The sequence below is a fragment of the Achroia grisella genome, unplaced genomic scaffold (assembly GCF_030625045.1).
Source record: "Achroia grisella isolate CSIRO2021 unplaced genomic scaffold, CSIRO_AGI_Agris_v1 utg807, whole genome shotgun sequence".
In the NCBI taxonomy this organism is placed as follows: Eukaryota; Metazoa; Arthropoda; class Insecta; order Lepidoptera; family Pyralidae; genus Achroia; species Achroia grisella.
Genome location: NW_026713028.1, coordinates 3,123,399 through 3,140,203, shown reverse-complemented (window position 1 = coordinate 3,140,203; position 16,805 = coordinate 3,123,399). Strand labels below are relative to the sequence as shown.

General features: G+C 31.1%; 1 protein-coding gene across 1 annotated transcript in view; it reads left to right on the top strand.

Moving 5' to 3' along the window:
• The window catches only part of LOC131851705 (hypoxia-inducible factor 1-alpha-like), a 100,172-nt gene that overhangs the window by 13,415 nt on the left and 69,952 nt on the right, over nucleotides 1-16,805 (top strand). The window lies entirely within an intron of this gene.

Below are 16,805 nucleotides of genomic sequence, written 5' to 3'. Positions count from 1 at the left end.
TTCTCGTGAGAACTAACACAACATGTTCCAATATAAAATCAATAGGCAATTTGATAAAGTTGATGCGATAAAATCGATATAGTTTCAATGACCGGCCGGTACGAATACAGTTCTCTTTAGGGTTCCGATTAATGTACAACTAAATATATACCTAGAATATGTACGCTGCGTATACACTAACGAACTACCCCGGGTTCGCTTAGCTGTAATTATTGTAGACATGTTTAATTTCGATAAATAAAATGAAGCTCTTTTTATTGATCCAGCTGATTATGTACACTTCTATATACATATAGATAATTTAGTAGAGATTACCTAATTTCATAATGAAAATGACAATAATAATGTACCTAATGAAAGAATTAATATTTAAAAAAAAATTTAATAAATCAAATTTTCTCTGATGTATTGTGACAAGCTTCATTATAAAATATAGTGTTTTCATTATTACAACTGGTTAAAAAAGAAATATGTTAGAAAATATTGTTGTTCCGAATATCAAGGGTACGCTAGTCTCAGCTAGTTTACGTACATTAAGAACAAGTTCTTGAACGCGATTGACTGAAACTGATAAAATTTGAAAAATTATTATAATATGAGTCCTTCATAATGCCCTAAAAAGCCAAGTGCCATAGATTTCATCTATTCGATGATTTCGTGTTGATCCTAGATCGATTGCGTCAGTCAGTCAGTCTGTTCTTGATAAGGGTAATAAAAACTAGATAAATACAGTGAAGTAATAAAATTTACGATTGTCGACAACGCCAAACTATACTAACAAAGTAGGTACTGATGTAATTATTGAATTCGAAAAGATTAACTATGGAATCTTTTCCATTTGTGATCTAATCCTTGTCAATTTATTGCATTTTTTATTAATCTACTTTTTTACGATTTTTAATTATATTATTGATTTTATTATATGAAATTCGAGGATTCTTTAGGACTGCAAGGCATGATAAAAATATAGTTTAAGAGAAAAATATCTACTAGACTACGGTAGGCGGCCAATAAAATGAATCGTTTTGTCAACGAATTTTAATAACATTGATCGATTCAGGATGCTTATGCCAGAAACTGTCACAGAGGATCCATCTTGTATATTATGTAAGTCCTTTGGTTTTCTTGTTAGCTATATATAATTGTTTGTATTTCATGTATATATTAAAAAAAAAAAGGTGGTGATGCACTTATTTAATAATAAAAAGGATATTAGTTCTTTGAATGTGCAGGTGATAAAATTTGTATTTGGGTAAAACCTATCTTTATTATTACATTCTAAATGGGGCTGTGTGAATTGTACAGAGTGTTTCTTGTGGTACCTCTAGATGATATTTCTATTGTCGGTATATTATCACTGAGAATGTTTACTTATACTTTAGAGTTGATAATAAAAGCACTTCGAGCAATACGGATCAATGAAAAGCCGCGCCGCTACAAAAAATACGAATACAGTTCTCTTTAGGGTTCCGTAATGTTACAACTAAATAAGTAATGTACCTAGAATATGTTTAAATAATCTGTTGTTAATATTAACATTCATGGTCATGGAATTAATTGATAATTATAATTATGAATGAAAACATGATATAAAACTATATATTTATGTGTTTTTTAATAATTGGAAAAATAAAATATTTAAAACAGATTTTGATGAACAAACAGTTGGTTTGTTTAGCCTGGAATCTAGTTTTAATTTATTTTTTCTTTACATACCATTATAATACTTACTAATAAAAAGTACAATAACATCTTTGAACCAGCAATAACAATTAAACAAAAGGGTATATATATATATATATATGTATATATGCGTGTGTCAAAACATGGTAGATAGTGTGTGTTAATGTTTTTATATTGAATTAATTTATTTTTATTGTGTAATTTTTAAAAATGTTACCAGTCTGCACTCAACTATATTAACTATATGTCTGTAAAGTTTCATACTCCTCCGCCCGCGCAATTTACGTAAAAAGAGCTATTTGCTTATATTAATATAATGATGATAATAAATACAACAATAACTGAATGTAGTAAGTTTTTAGTTATACGCTAAGGTTTATCTGGTCACCATACTGGTCGCCAGAACTTAAATTAACGAAAACTTAAATTGTAATGCCAATATTTGTGTCAATTAATTTAGGAGCAACTCTATGTGTATTTTCATTAAATTGTCACATAATATGAAACGATATACCTACCGCCATGTTTAATTTTAAGACTGCGAAAATTACAATTTTCATGTCAACGGTTTGGAATTAATTTTAAAAGGAATACTGCAACCAGAACGTTGGACAGTAGTAACCATTTTGATTTTTGTTCTACTTTTTATACTATGTATATTTGGACGATCGTGGAAAGTGACAAGAGCTCCACCGACAAGAGCGTCGGTCTTAAATTATGAATTAATTATTTTTTTATACGGAACTCCATAAATATGGATTGTGACAACCTCGACTGCTAATCACTCTAAAACTTCAAATCGCTAAGTGCCTATGATAACCAATATGAAACGCTCACACTATACTAACGGCACTGTTGATATATATTTTATTGACTGTTTGCATTCCGTTATCTAATAATTCCTTATTATATCAATTTTTGCCACTACGCCACTGTTGTGAGATAACAACATCTGCTGCTATCAGTCGCTCGCTGATTACGTACCCTAATGGACTGCTTCGTTGTTCCCTGGAGTCTACCAGCGCCATCATGCTCGTGAATGGTGAGCCCGCGCGCTCGCAGTGTCCGGTAGTCGGACATTACGAAGAAACTGGATGGAATATGCAGTGTCCGATGTCCGGCCATTGGGCCAGGCAGTCCAATGATGTGTGCAGTAGTGTTTACCCCAATTATAACTCGCAACCAGTTGAGTGTTATAACAACTATTATGTTAATGTACCCCATGTGACAGAGTCTCAGTACTTCCACGAGTACAATCAACCCATAAGATATGTTCAACCACAGGGTATTATCCCCAACCTACCGTGTAATCAAGGCCCGCAATGGAATTACAACACCATGTGCTATGATATTGACGGCCAAGCGTGTCAGTATACGAGAATAGTTGATTTAGAAGATTTCATGTGAGTCTGCACAGTTTATATACGTAAATGTCCAAATTTAGTTAATTGATAAGACTGATGGGTCCCAATTAATACTGTTAGTGGTCGAAATTCAATCACTTTGATCATTGAATAGAAATTCACAATTTGAGTAATTTAAATTTAGAACGTTATTAATATTCTATTGTTACTGACTACTTGTGTACATGACATATGACTGTGTGTAAAACGCATGGTAGTGTGTGTAATGTTTTTTTATTTATGTATATTTAATCATTAATATAAAAACATTAGCTTTATGCACCTTCTCTAGAGAAATTATTCTTTATTTTCAAGAATGACAAAATGACTATGAATTATAATTACTTTCAGTAGTTTCTGGTAAATTTTGCGCGCATTAAAATTACTCTCTTTGTATTACCATATTTTTGAGGAGAAACGTTCATTTTAATTACATGAATAATATTCATATCTGCGAGTGTTAAAGTTCAAACTGATTATTAGTTTACATATAATTAACATATGAACATATCGATGTGATACAAACACTGTTAAAATTTAACCATATTCCAAAAAAGGTTACCAGTTTCAGTGTTTAAATACTGTGAGAAATTGTTTAAGATGAATTTGAATGTTTTAATGCTGAATTAAAAATTTAATACCTGAGATTACTGTCTAAATACAGATCAATAAGATGTGACACTGTATGACAATTGTCTATGCTTATATATTTAATAGGAATACAATAAAAAGATTGCACCCTCATCCACAATGTAGGTAACACAACAATAATTGTTCTGTAGTATACAAAATAATATGCTAATTATAGCATAGTATTTTGTATACTACAGAACAATTATTGTTGTGTTACCTACATTGCTCAAGTAAAATTATATATTTAAGTATTTACTTTACTTAAAAAAGGGGGATGTTATAGGATTTATCCATTGGTTTCTGTATGCTTGTAGATATATATATATGTATATACAACAAAGAACCCCATTAATTAAAAGTCAACTAAATGTTCTTGTTAGAAAAATACTTTTATGCATCATAAAAATGCGCTTAAAAGACTGAAGAAAGTATTGTACCTACCATAACATTTTTTATCGTAATATATCACATATGTATACATAAATTAGTATCTTTATATATATATCAGTATATTATAAATAATATTCAACAATGTCTGCCGAATATCGCGGCAATCTTATCTCGATACGTGTGACTAGCTTTGCAATTTAAAGAATTATAGTTTCTAACCCAATAAAAATAAGACTGTAATAGTATAAGACCAAATATAAAGTATAACGATAGCTTACGAAATAATAAGATTTGTTTAAGTGCAAAGTATAACAGTTCGTTTTTATTAAGTATATTATTGTTATTTATATGGATAGATGAAGGAGTGTGTATACTCAGTCGCGATTTTTTTATGAATGAATATGGTTTGGTGTATTCATCCGCTCTTACGGTAGATGATAGAATGAGAATTAAAACAGTTGACTCATCGTGGCAAGTGGCCATCGGAGGATGGGTCATTGCAAATGTCGGTCATTATGTCTATATCTAGCAATCCCCATGACTGGGGGTGACGGGGATTTGAACTAAAGGAGTAAGTTTTCCCAGGTCCAAGTAAGTAGTGTTATATTACTCTTAAAAGGGATACATAGTTCGTTGTCGGTGTCTTTTCAGCAAACTATCATGATTAATTCCCGGGAGTAACTGATCCGACTATGTTCATCCTATTATACTCCAACAGTACCCGCCAACATATATCGTTAGCACCTTCGCTAGTGGTTGTGGTGCATATTTGTTTTGTTTTATTGGGGTATTTGGACTATTTATTATCAGGTGCTATGACCTGTAACACTGCGACCTGTATAGATCTATTGTGCTCACCCTTATTCAAAGTTCGCTACCTAGACTCGTAAGGGACAAGAATTGAACTATATTCTTAGGAACAATGGTTTTTATCTCCTCAGGATATAGTGTATACTTTACAAAGGAGATATTTCGTTTATGCATGAGAGGGTTACAGCCACATAGGATGTGGCTGTGGTGCAGTGGCGTTTCCTCTTCTGCTTGACAAAATCTGCAGCAGGGTATGCATTCCATTATAATTAATTAAGACACAGTTTGCAAAGTAAAAGTATGCAGACAATTTTGTTCAGTCAAATATTTTCAATTTAAAATGTCAGATGAATGTACTCGAATATTCGTACACGTTGCATCACCGCCTTATGTCAGAGATTGCATTTGTTATCTGACCCTTCAGACCGAAAACGGTATGCACGCATTCTTAAGTATGTACTTTACGGTAGATATCGATAGTACATCGGTGTTGTAGATGTATATACAGAGTGTCAAATAAGTCCTTTGAAATTAAAATTGAATTTCGAATAAAATGCAAATGGAGCGCAGGACTAGCGCGCGTGATTCGTGGGGAGCACCTACGGTCTTTCGGAATTCAGTCGCCATAGAGCGTTTCAGAAACGTGTATAACCATGAAACTAGGGGAGGGCATTGGTAGTAATTGGCACTATTGGTTTCATTTTCAGTAAGTAGTAAACCTATTTATGAGAGGTTGAATAAATTTTCTTCATAATTTTTATCTCATTAGATGAACTTAAAATTAGCTATTCTGCTATTCGAAGCGCAGATAAATCCAACAAATTGAGGTCGTTTTTTGAGTAATAAATAGTTTAGTAGTATTCTTACTTTGCTTTATTTATTTTACTTTCTAGTTTCAGTAAATTGTTACCGTTGATAATTACTTTTTCTATATAAATATTTTAATTATATATATTTAGGTATTACATGTACTTACTTTATTACAATTACAAACAAACATTTTATCTATATAAATAAATAATTGGTGTGTTTGGAATTTCAAATTAACAGCTTCTAAATAAATGTATCATGAAACTATATACGGTACTTAGATCACAAATTTAATTTATTAAATTTTCGACAGTCTGTCTGGTTTTGCTAGTCTCTATAAAGGCCGGAACGATGGGACTTTCACTCTAGGTATAGACTTACAATACGGAGAAAATTAGGCAATTTATTTCAGGAATTATTTACTTTAATAAAATGAAATTTAGTCTATAAATACATGTGTCCATGAGTGTGTTTCGCACTGTTTTAATTGTGAACTCTATACGGATTTTCAAGATCTATCTATTCCATTGATACCTACGGTATATTCATTCAGGGTCTTACTGTTTCTGTTATAATTTAAGTAAATATTTTGTCTGACAACTTATTTTATAAGTTGCTATAATGCCTGTACATATTTATACAGGTTACTCTCATCACACCTTATACCGCAATAACCGAAAATGTTGTAAAGCGATAAGTCCGCCATATGTACTTTTATCTTGGTATTTCGTACATTGAAGTTATATAAATAAGTATATTATATATAAGAGAAATCATTTTCATTCTAGACTTATCGGTGCAGGTACGTATAAAACAAAAATTTCGCAACTGCAAGTATTTTAAATCTGTGCCCCAAAATGCGACACTAAATAATTAACTTTCACTAAATTCGGCTGCATAACATTCACAACCAAAGAGTTCAGGGTTTAATAAATACTGCATTACAGTTGTTCTTGTTGGATGATTGGTATCAGTATATATCTTTAAGTAGTTTAGTAGACACACGCTTATTTTTAAGGTAATAGATAATTTAGATGGCCTTGGTGATCTAGAGGTTTAACATCGATGGATGCGGGTTCGATTCCTCGCACGATACAAACATTTGTGTTCATGAATATTGTTTATATCGGTCTGGGAGATTTCTCTGTATCCACATTTTGGATACAAAAAAATCTAAGTGTTTATATAAGTTGTCTAGTAGGGACCGATAACACAAGCTTTGCTTTCCTTGGGACTAGATGACGTTGTGTGAATTGTCCAGGAGTATAATTATTATTAATATTTAATATATATACACACATCTATACATAAGTAAACCTAAATAAAATTGTAGTGTCTGTTTGTAATATTGAAATAACCGTTTTTTACAAAATGTTATTTTGGTGTATGTAGTAAAAAACATACACCAAAATAACATTTTTTTATATTTTTGTGAGTATGTCTGTCTGTTTGTTCCGGCTAATCTCTATGTTATTTTTCTAAAAGAAAAGAAAATTTCACGCGGACGAAGTTGCGGGAACAAGTAGTGTATAATGTCATGCATTTGTGTTATTTTATTATTATGAGTTACTTAGTAATTTCTACTAAATATCTAATAATCACGCTACCTATTTGAGATGGTCAAACTATTTTAAATCAGGTGCTTCAGTTAATGGATATATGCCAACATATAATCCATCGTTTGTTATATCTGTCTGTCTCGTCCCACTTGTTGCGTCTCCTGAGTAATTGGTTATGTAGTTTTCTTTATTTTTTCCTCATGACCACGCTACTTTACTCAATATTGACCGACAAAGGTTATTGGGAATAATAAATTGTAACGACAATGTCATAAAAATTTTAGAGCATTCGGTTAGCAGGGACATCGTAATTGTAATTGTGTCTCGTTATGCTTTTAAATTTGTTTATTAATTTTATATATTCATACTAGCTATTCACGCGGTTTCACCAACGTGAAATTGTGAATGTAACCTATGTTAGTCTGATGTTAAGCTATATTTCTGTAAAGTTTCATTAAAGTCCATTCAGCAGTTTTTGCGTGAAAGAATAACAAACATCCATCAATCCGTCCACACTCACATACTTCCACGTTTATAATATTAGTAAGATACTGACTGTGTAGGAAGAAATTGTTTAGTTTTATTTAATATGAATATTTAAATATATTATTATGTTCGAATTGTTATCTACTCTATTTTACTGACTTTAAAAAATAACAAGAATTAAATGATACAATTATAAAAAGTGCAGATAATAGGCGCCAAACGACTGATTAATATCATTATGCATTCGAATTATCATCCTTGATAAAAATCTGATCAAAGATATATATTTTTTCTTTTAATTGTAAAATTAGTCCAAATGGACGAATCCTCATTCGTCACCTAACATTTCAAAATTTAAAGCGATATTTATTTCATAAACCTGCTTGATTCTTTGTTGGTATTACTTATTGATTATTTTAATGTCTTAGTTATCTTAGTTTAACTTCACCTACCGTCTTCTCCATTGTTATTTGAAGAAGTCTGTTGTTATACTTTCATTTTAATGGTTATGCCGATGCCATAGTCTTATAATCCTCAGTGTCCAACGGTCATGAGCTGAAGACCGTAACGTGAAGTTGTAATAAACTGTATAGTGAGGAACGTAATTATTAATGTTATCCCCATTGCTGACATTATTAATTCCTGGTAAATCATCAGGAACCAGACCATGGGATAACTGGCCTGACTTCATACTCATTCCTCACTCGTGCCCCGCCAATGTATGCCATACATTAAAAAAAAGAAATATATATGTGCATTAGTCTGCATATATATAAGTACCATATAATTACAATTCCAAGTAGAGTAACTGTTTATTAATCGCAAAATAATTGACTACATATAATTGACTATATGTAATAAATGACGATTGAGGAAAATGGCGAGATCCGGTTTTTACCTTTATAATGAATTTTGTGTTGTTACTGAATGAAAATAAACTGTTTGCGATTGATCTTCCAGATGTTCTAAATATAAAGTTTTATTAAATATTCCATTGCTCCTCTATTCTTAGTTAAATGCATAGACACGGGAAGTCTACGTGGATGTTTCCCAACAATAATTCAAGATTAATGGAAATAATATTGAAATAAGAAAATTATATTCTTTGCGATTGAAACACTTCAAAGCGCGCGTTGATAATAATTATTTTCAATTAGTAAATTTTCCAAGTATCTAATAATAAGGTAATTTAAATATGGCTACGTAGCCAAGGTCGTGAAGTTTTCATTTAGTTAATATAAACTAGACAATATTGTTCTGCCTTTATTCCGTGCAGACAAGTTGCCGAATATGTATGTGTGCTTTCTCATATTTATTTCTATCTACTCGTAGACTCATTTTAGTTTCAATACCTTTCTTAATTTTATATGTTTCCAAATCCATCCACTTGTGTTTAGGTTACTACACACTGTTACTACAAAGTACACTAAGGTCAAAATAACCTATTACTTTAGGACATTTATACTTTACAAATGTTCACGTAGTACATTTTTTATCACTATACCTACCGTTGTTTATTTAGGTAATTTAGTTGAAAACTGGCAAGATATTTAACTGCGATATATTTTTACTTGAATATGTTTTGATAGTCTTTAGAATATGTTGTCCATTATATTTATTATGGAATATCCTTTGCTTGAACTACTTCAAAGCGATTATTTGCAGTGTATGTATAGTGTATATATATATATATATTTATACAATAACGAAACTCATATCAATTCTCCATAAATTTAGGGTTTAGGTAAAAGGTGCTAGTTGTATGCAGTGGTATTGTCTGTTTGCAATATAGTTTATATTACTCGCTGATAATGAAGTTTTTATAGGTGATTTTTTAATTCAGTATTTTTTTTCTTTATCCATATGTAACAAATATATAAGACATTAAATCTTTCTTCGTTATAATATTAGTATAGGCCAGTGAACGTTTCCTTATATTTTAACAGTTCAGTTCAAAGCGGTTGCGGTTGTTCAATTGAGTGATGGGCACGCGATTATTTTTGCAATCATCGTCAATTGACGTTTAGGTACCTACGTAACTGGTCGTCATTACTAAGGGTATTGGAACACTTGTCTATCATTATAGTTATTTAGTAATTTTCTTTACTATAGGTACCTACGTGATTAAAAAAGACAGTCAGGTTGAATGTGAACGTAAAATAGTTCACCAATTAAATGGTATCTAATATGAAAATAAATTTCATACTAAATTGGTCACGAGACTGCGTAGTTTCTATGATGAATGAATGAGAAGTGTTTTCAATTTTTCATTACGGTTCTTTGGGAAAGGTGTCCAGTTTTTTCAATAAGTATCAGTTTTAGCTTGGTTTAACTTTACGGTTTACTCTGTAATAGCCATTTGTTTTACAGAAAGAAATGTTGAAGTTTAAAATATAAAACATAAATGTGTAAAGTTTAAAACCTGAGAAATGTAAAATTCTCTACCAGTTATCTGTATTAGGTAATCCAGACATTAACGACCAGTTTTAACCTAGTAGTATTTGCAGTAAGAAGTGATAATTGAAAGTTCTAGCAAAAATGTGACGAAACGTGTTTCGAGTGGCAAAAGTCGAATGTAACTACTAGTACCTTCTAATTTAAACCATCATTTAAAAAGAAGTCAACATTAAAATATTTTTTTTATAAATATATTTTCCCACTAATGATCAAAGTTTTCTATCAGTATCCCTGCTGTTATGATATGTCCTTATATGATATGTCCAGAATAAAAACAACTACTAATCTGAAGACTGCTTGACTAATCGATTATATCAATTATGACCAAGTTTTGTTTTTAGAGATATCGACATGAAAGAAGACAATAACCTCCCATCGTTATATCTGTATCTACTTAAAATTTGCACTCTGTAATAAGTATTAGTGTAATTCCACATATTTCCTGGCATGCAGTCAGGTACTGAAATTGAACTTTAAATGTCATCTATTTTGAGCGGAGTATACTTCCACTAGACGATTTGACAATGGGTATTAAATTATATTTTCATATACTTTGGTTTATTTGTTATTTTTATTGAATATGTATATAGTTAACAATATGAACCATTGCTCAAATTAGTACTCTAGAAGTCTAGATGTAATATTATGTACTAAGAATTTAAGAACCATACTTTATACAATTGTTGTATTTTGGTTCTATAGTGCAATTATAACTGTTGTTTTTTATTGATATGTCTTCATAATAATGATCTAGAATATACATATAATATTTGTTACCAAGTTATGCATGTCGTGTTTACCTTTGCTATACACTCTATAGTGATCAATGTACCCATATGGATGTACTTATACTAAAATGTAATATTGTAATAGTTGTTGGTGAACCTAATAAAAAATCCACCCTATTCCTCAGGAATTCCAACACATGTATCACGTGCCTCACATAATGATGAGACATTCTTGGTACTACTGTTCATGTATAATAGGCGACAGTTGCCACTTCTGATCAGATGGGCAGTCGGGCGGACCTTGTTGTCTATATTTAATAGACAGAGGAACGGTAATTAAAGAGGTGCTTAGAATGCGCAATTTTTTTTTTGTATTGATAAATATGGAATGGTGCTACCGTCTGGACTAATCGTAGGTGGTGGAGGATGAAGTCAGATCGGTTAGCTCAACGAGGCGTATTCATCATTTATTGACAACAATAGTTTCAAGTAGAATCCCTTGGGTTAAACTGACATACATTAATTCCCATTACTAATCCCCTTTCCCCCTTTTTGTAGTTGTGTTAATTATACGAGTATGCAATCGTTTAATGCGCGTACGTCTAACCAGCCACTTTACCGTGCGTGCGTTCATTCGTCCGACATTGGCCTAAAAACGTTATAACTTGTTTTTCATAGCTACAACCGATGGATGTGTAGGAGACTCATTCAATTATTGTAGAAATTAATAGTATTATGGCGTGTCTATGATTACTATCGGTAAATAAAACAATTGAGTTCTCCAAGAAATAATCACGAGCTGAACTGAAAAAGTGTATGAAACTTTCATAACATTTAATGATGACCCGCTATTGTCCATTGTCCGCTGTTAAAGTAAAACTGTTTTTAATATGTCTAGATAATAAATTTAAATAGAGTAGGGGAGCGGGGGGCACATTGTTACAATTTTTAGATAAATGTTAATATGACAAAAGCTATGAAACAAATTATACATTGGATTACTTGCAAAGTTAGTATGTCTATTTAGCTATTAAAATATGACTGAAAAATATTAAAATGTATGTAATTTTTTGACGATGGGAAATTTAACTAAACAAGTCGATTGTAACATCTTACCCCCCAATTGGGGCTAGTTGTTACATCATCGGGGCACGATGTTACGGTAGATAAATAAACACAATCATTAATTATACATATTTTTTTATTATTATTTTAAAACATTATAAACAATAGACATCATTTTAAACAGTCTTGTAACATTTAAAACCAGGAAACCAGTTTATCCATCAAAGAGTTTAAAATCCCGGTAAAAACGCGTGTAACTTCCTACCCCTGTAACAACGTGCCCCCCGCTCCCCTATATACTCTATATATATTTCTTAACTGTTATGTAAATTTATTTATAATATTGTATATTTTATTTCGACTTCACTACCTATATAATTGAGTGATTGTCACGTTTCACATCAAATGTTCTATGTAAACAAATTGCCAATGAAAATTTAGTAGAAATATGCTGCTTTCCTTATAATTCGCATTTACGAAAGTATGAAAGTAGGTCTAGTCATCGACTAAGTAAATATATGATGACGAAGTCAAGGAGTCACGTTTGGAAAATAATTTGGATCTATTTGTGAAGATCAAAGAAATTAATCTTAAACTAACATTACGTATAACGTGGAAAAAATTGATTAATATATATATATATATATATAAAATTGATAATATAGGAATGTACAAGTCATAGCAAATAACATGGGCTATAATTTACATTTACCAAATTAGAGATACCTATAATAATTACAGCCCGTGAAGCCGGCAGTTCGTTATTAATTGATAAAATGGATATTTCCATCGCCCCTAACATATATTTATTTGGATGTTAACTCCTAGTCGTCAGTATGCATATGAATATCAACCCTTTTCATTTAATAACTAGGACGAATAACAACACTGTCTAGTTCTAAACAAAGCAGAGCTTATATTATGGGTATTAAACAACTGATATACGCTCTTTTTTTTTCTTCAATGACCCAGACCCATTTCACCACAGAAGTCGTTTATTATATGAATATTGGAAATCTAATTATCACTTCAGAACTTCAGACATGCCTTGTTGTTCTCTAAATATCTTAGTTTACCCTGCCCTTAATTATAGAAATTCCATACAACATTCTAATCTAACCAACATTGATTGATAATAATAGGCTGAGGCAATTAGAGTAATATTAGAATCACTGAAAATATATTTATTATTGAATATCTACTTACGAAAACAATTTTTTGTTAACGTTCATATGTTGAGTATGTATGGACGTATTCCTAATAGATATAATTGTAAACTGCCCCATTACAGATTACTGAAGGCCATTGTCACTGTCAGCGTCTTTGCGAACATTTGACATGCTGACATTACGCTGAATACGTTTGAATCCAAAGTGATAGGAAGCTGACAGCTCTGTAACCTAAGGTTACTTAGGTTATAATTATCATCCAAATAACCGTCAAAAAAATAAATTGACAAACAAATCTAGTCGACAACAACTGTTCGAGGTTTATAAGTCTAGGTAGCAAAGTATTGGGGCACGACGCTCGCACATGTACTCGTATGTAATGTACATAAATGGAACGTATTGTAAAAACAAGCATAAATTATCAAGATGCAATTACAGCGCTTCAGTTATTATAGCTCCCTGTCATTCCGCTTCAATGCTCCCATTATCCAGTGTTTCGACAGTTTTCCTCAATGCATTACACTCTTCTTATGTGTCTGTCCTTATCATAGCGCCCAAACTAGTTTATCGCATCACGTTACATACTTGTTAATGTGAACATTGACTTACTTTGATTCGTTTACTAATTAATTTATCTTGTAGTTGGTGTCTTAAAGTCGACATTATCTATGTACTAATATATTTTATTGCTTATAATCGATAAACCCATATATTGCTTAACTTATAATAATATGTTTTTATGTAACCAATACAACATCGTCTATATCACAGAAGCTTCTGTATGAATTTGAAGACTTATCTCCATTTGTAGTATATACCTTGATATATCGGTAAGTAGCATAGTTTCTTTTATTATTAACTTTCTATTTAAATATATTCACGCCAGGTTCCTTTCGTAATCCCCTCTGACGTAACCAATCGGGTAGGAGTCGACCTTCTGGCGGTCAATAAGACCATTCATGGCTAATGCTGCGTAATGGTGTCTTTAGCACTTCCTGCATACATACGGTATCTACCGCCAATAGTAGTAACTAAGATCAAGTGTGTAGAAGTTACATCAAAACACAAGAAGAGAATTGAAGAGGATAATATTAAAATATCAGTAAAACTGTCTTTTTAAATTTCCTTTATATTCCATTTAAAAAACTTGATGACTTGTGCACTTGACACTTAAAATAAAAAGTAATGAGATAATCAGCTCAGCTACGGGAAAGTTAAGTAAGATCGGACACATAGTAAAACATTGGGTTCGGGAAGTTCTATAGCAATTAATAGGTTACGACTAAGATTGTCCAATTTGACATCCTATCGAAGGATGTTTTGCTTCGTTGGAACCTGATAAATTAGTGACATGAGTAGGCTAGTTATTTTAGTCTGACCGACTTGAATTTGTGTTGAGAATACTCACAACCTCAACGACATTGTTCTGATTTATTAAGAACTGTTATTAATGAGTAACGCCTATTACACTGTAAAGGATTATTTGGGATATGTCCGTAAATGGCGTTAGTTGTTCTAGTACGGGATTGTCGATATATTAAATAACTATAAACTGAAAAGCTAGGTTAAAAGACAGTTAAAAAATATTACATAAGGGTTCCGTTTTTTACTAGTTCTACGCAACTGAAGCAACTAGCCGTACTAAGCTATGGATAGTGCTAAAAAAATTTCAAAGTGGCATTAATCACCAATAGTGTGCTATATGTCAAATAATTTTGACTTATTATTGATTGGGTTCCATATCGTATCGATCTTAGGCGTCGTTAAATGAACTTTAAATATTTTGTCGTAATACTACGCTGTGCTTGAATGGTTTCCAGCGTGATTAATATTGGTGTCACGTTTTGGACCTCAACATGCGTCAGTAGTTCGACATAACTAATGTTGTGGCCATTCAATTTATTGCTTGGTATCGTTGTTGATTGTAGCTAATATTGCATCTTTATCATTCAACATATCAATAATCTGATTAACGTTGTAGGCCTAAGTATGAAAATATTTTTATACTCAGTATTTGATGTATTTATTGATGTAGATAGAAAAAATATTACAAGAGTCAACACTAGGTTTCTTTTATTGATGATGGTGGAATTGTGGCCCCATTTGAACTTAGGTATACGATATATAACATATATAACACTTATATATGTTATATATCGTATACCTATGGTATACGATGGCGAGATACAAGTGAAACATAAAAGGATGAATATGAAATAATTTAACTACACCTATGGTGGAGTTTTGGCCAAGAATTAACCACATTGGTCCCCAGGAGAATGGAGATGAAGCTAAATAAAATTTGACGTAACGATACATTGTACACGTAAAAGAACACATGCTATTTTTTTTTTCTTAAAATAAACAGACGAAATCGCGGCTAACATATATATTTATATTCCTAGAAGTATAACAGATAATGCTCATTAGTCGAGTCTTTCCCCATTTGACAATATGTATGTAATGTATAAATAAAAACTGGTCAAGTGTGAGTTGACTGGACCGGTTTTTGTTTACATCAAGCATTCCGTACACGTAAATATAAACAGGTTTTTCTTCTTATCGGCAAGTATTACGAAAATGTTGTTATCTCCCTAATTAAAAATATAGACATCTTCGGAGAAATATCAATTTAATAAATAGTTGCTGGAGATGTTAGCTGATGGAATATTTAACAAGTTGAATGAATTTATATTGGTCTTTTATTCTATCACCAATATACACTCTGATCTAAAATTTATTCTACCAGAACATAATACATTATTGATAACCAGTGTATATATTGGAACCTTACATTATTATTTTTCTGCATATATCTATGAGTAAATACATATATCTAAATACATTAATCAATTGACTTGGACATGACGAATAACGTATCCATTTTATTTTAATACTGCTATATAAAGCTTATATATCTAAATATATCAGATAGACAGATAAACGGACACTGTTTGTTTATTTATCTCACGCGTGGTGGCGCATATCTTTTAGAATTCCGTTTGTTAACTGTTTCAAAGTGTATGTCATTCTCAATTCTAATATTATTATTATTGTTTTATGCAGTATTGGATTCAGAACAGTTTAGAACTAACTCTTCTATTATACCTATTAGTCTCGTATAAATTTTGTTATTCCTGGATATTTTTTTTGTAGAATTAAGTTTTAATTATGAAAACCAAATAAATAAAATTGTTAATCTCTGAATTGGCTCGTCCGATTTCGATGGGGCTTTCACTCGCAGATCGCTAATGTTATAAGGAGTAACTTAATTTAACTCTCTTTAGTTCTGTGACTGTCAGACTATTTGGTATTTATTTAAGTTTATTACTATATATGTGTGTATTTGTGTATATAGGTATCTTTTATTTTTAATAAAATATTTATTTTATATATATTGTATATATATTTATATTTTGTTGCATAAATAAATAAGTTTATTTATCTTTATTTTAGAAAATATTTAATTAATAAATAAAAAAGTTAAATTGTATAAAAATGTGTAAAATCGCGACACAGATTATTTATCTGAATATTTAACAATAATAAATTCTTTCGGTAATTTATAAACTTCAATACTATAATGGCAATATGTTCCTGGAACACAATTGT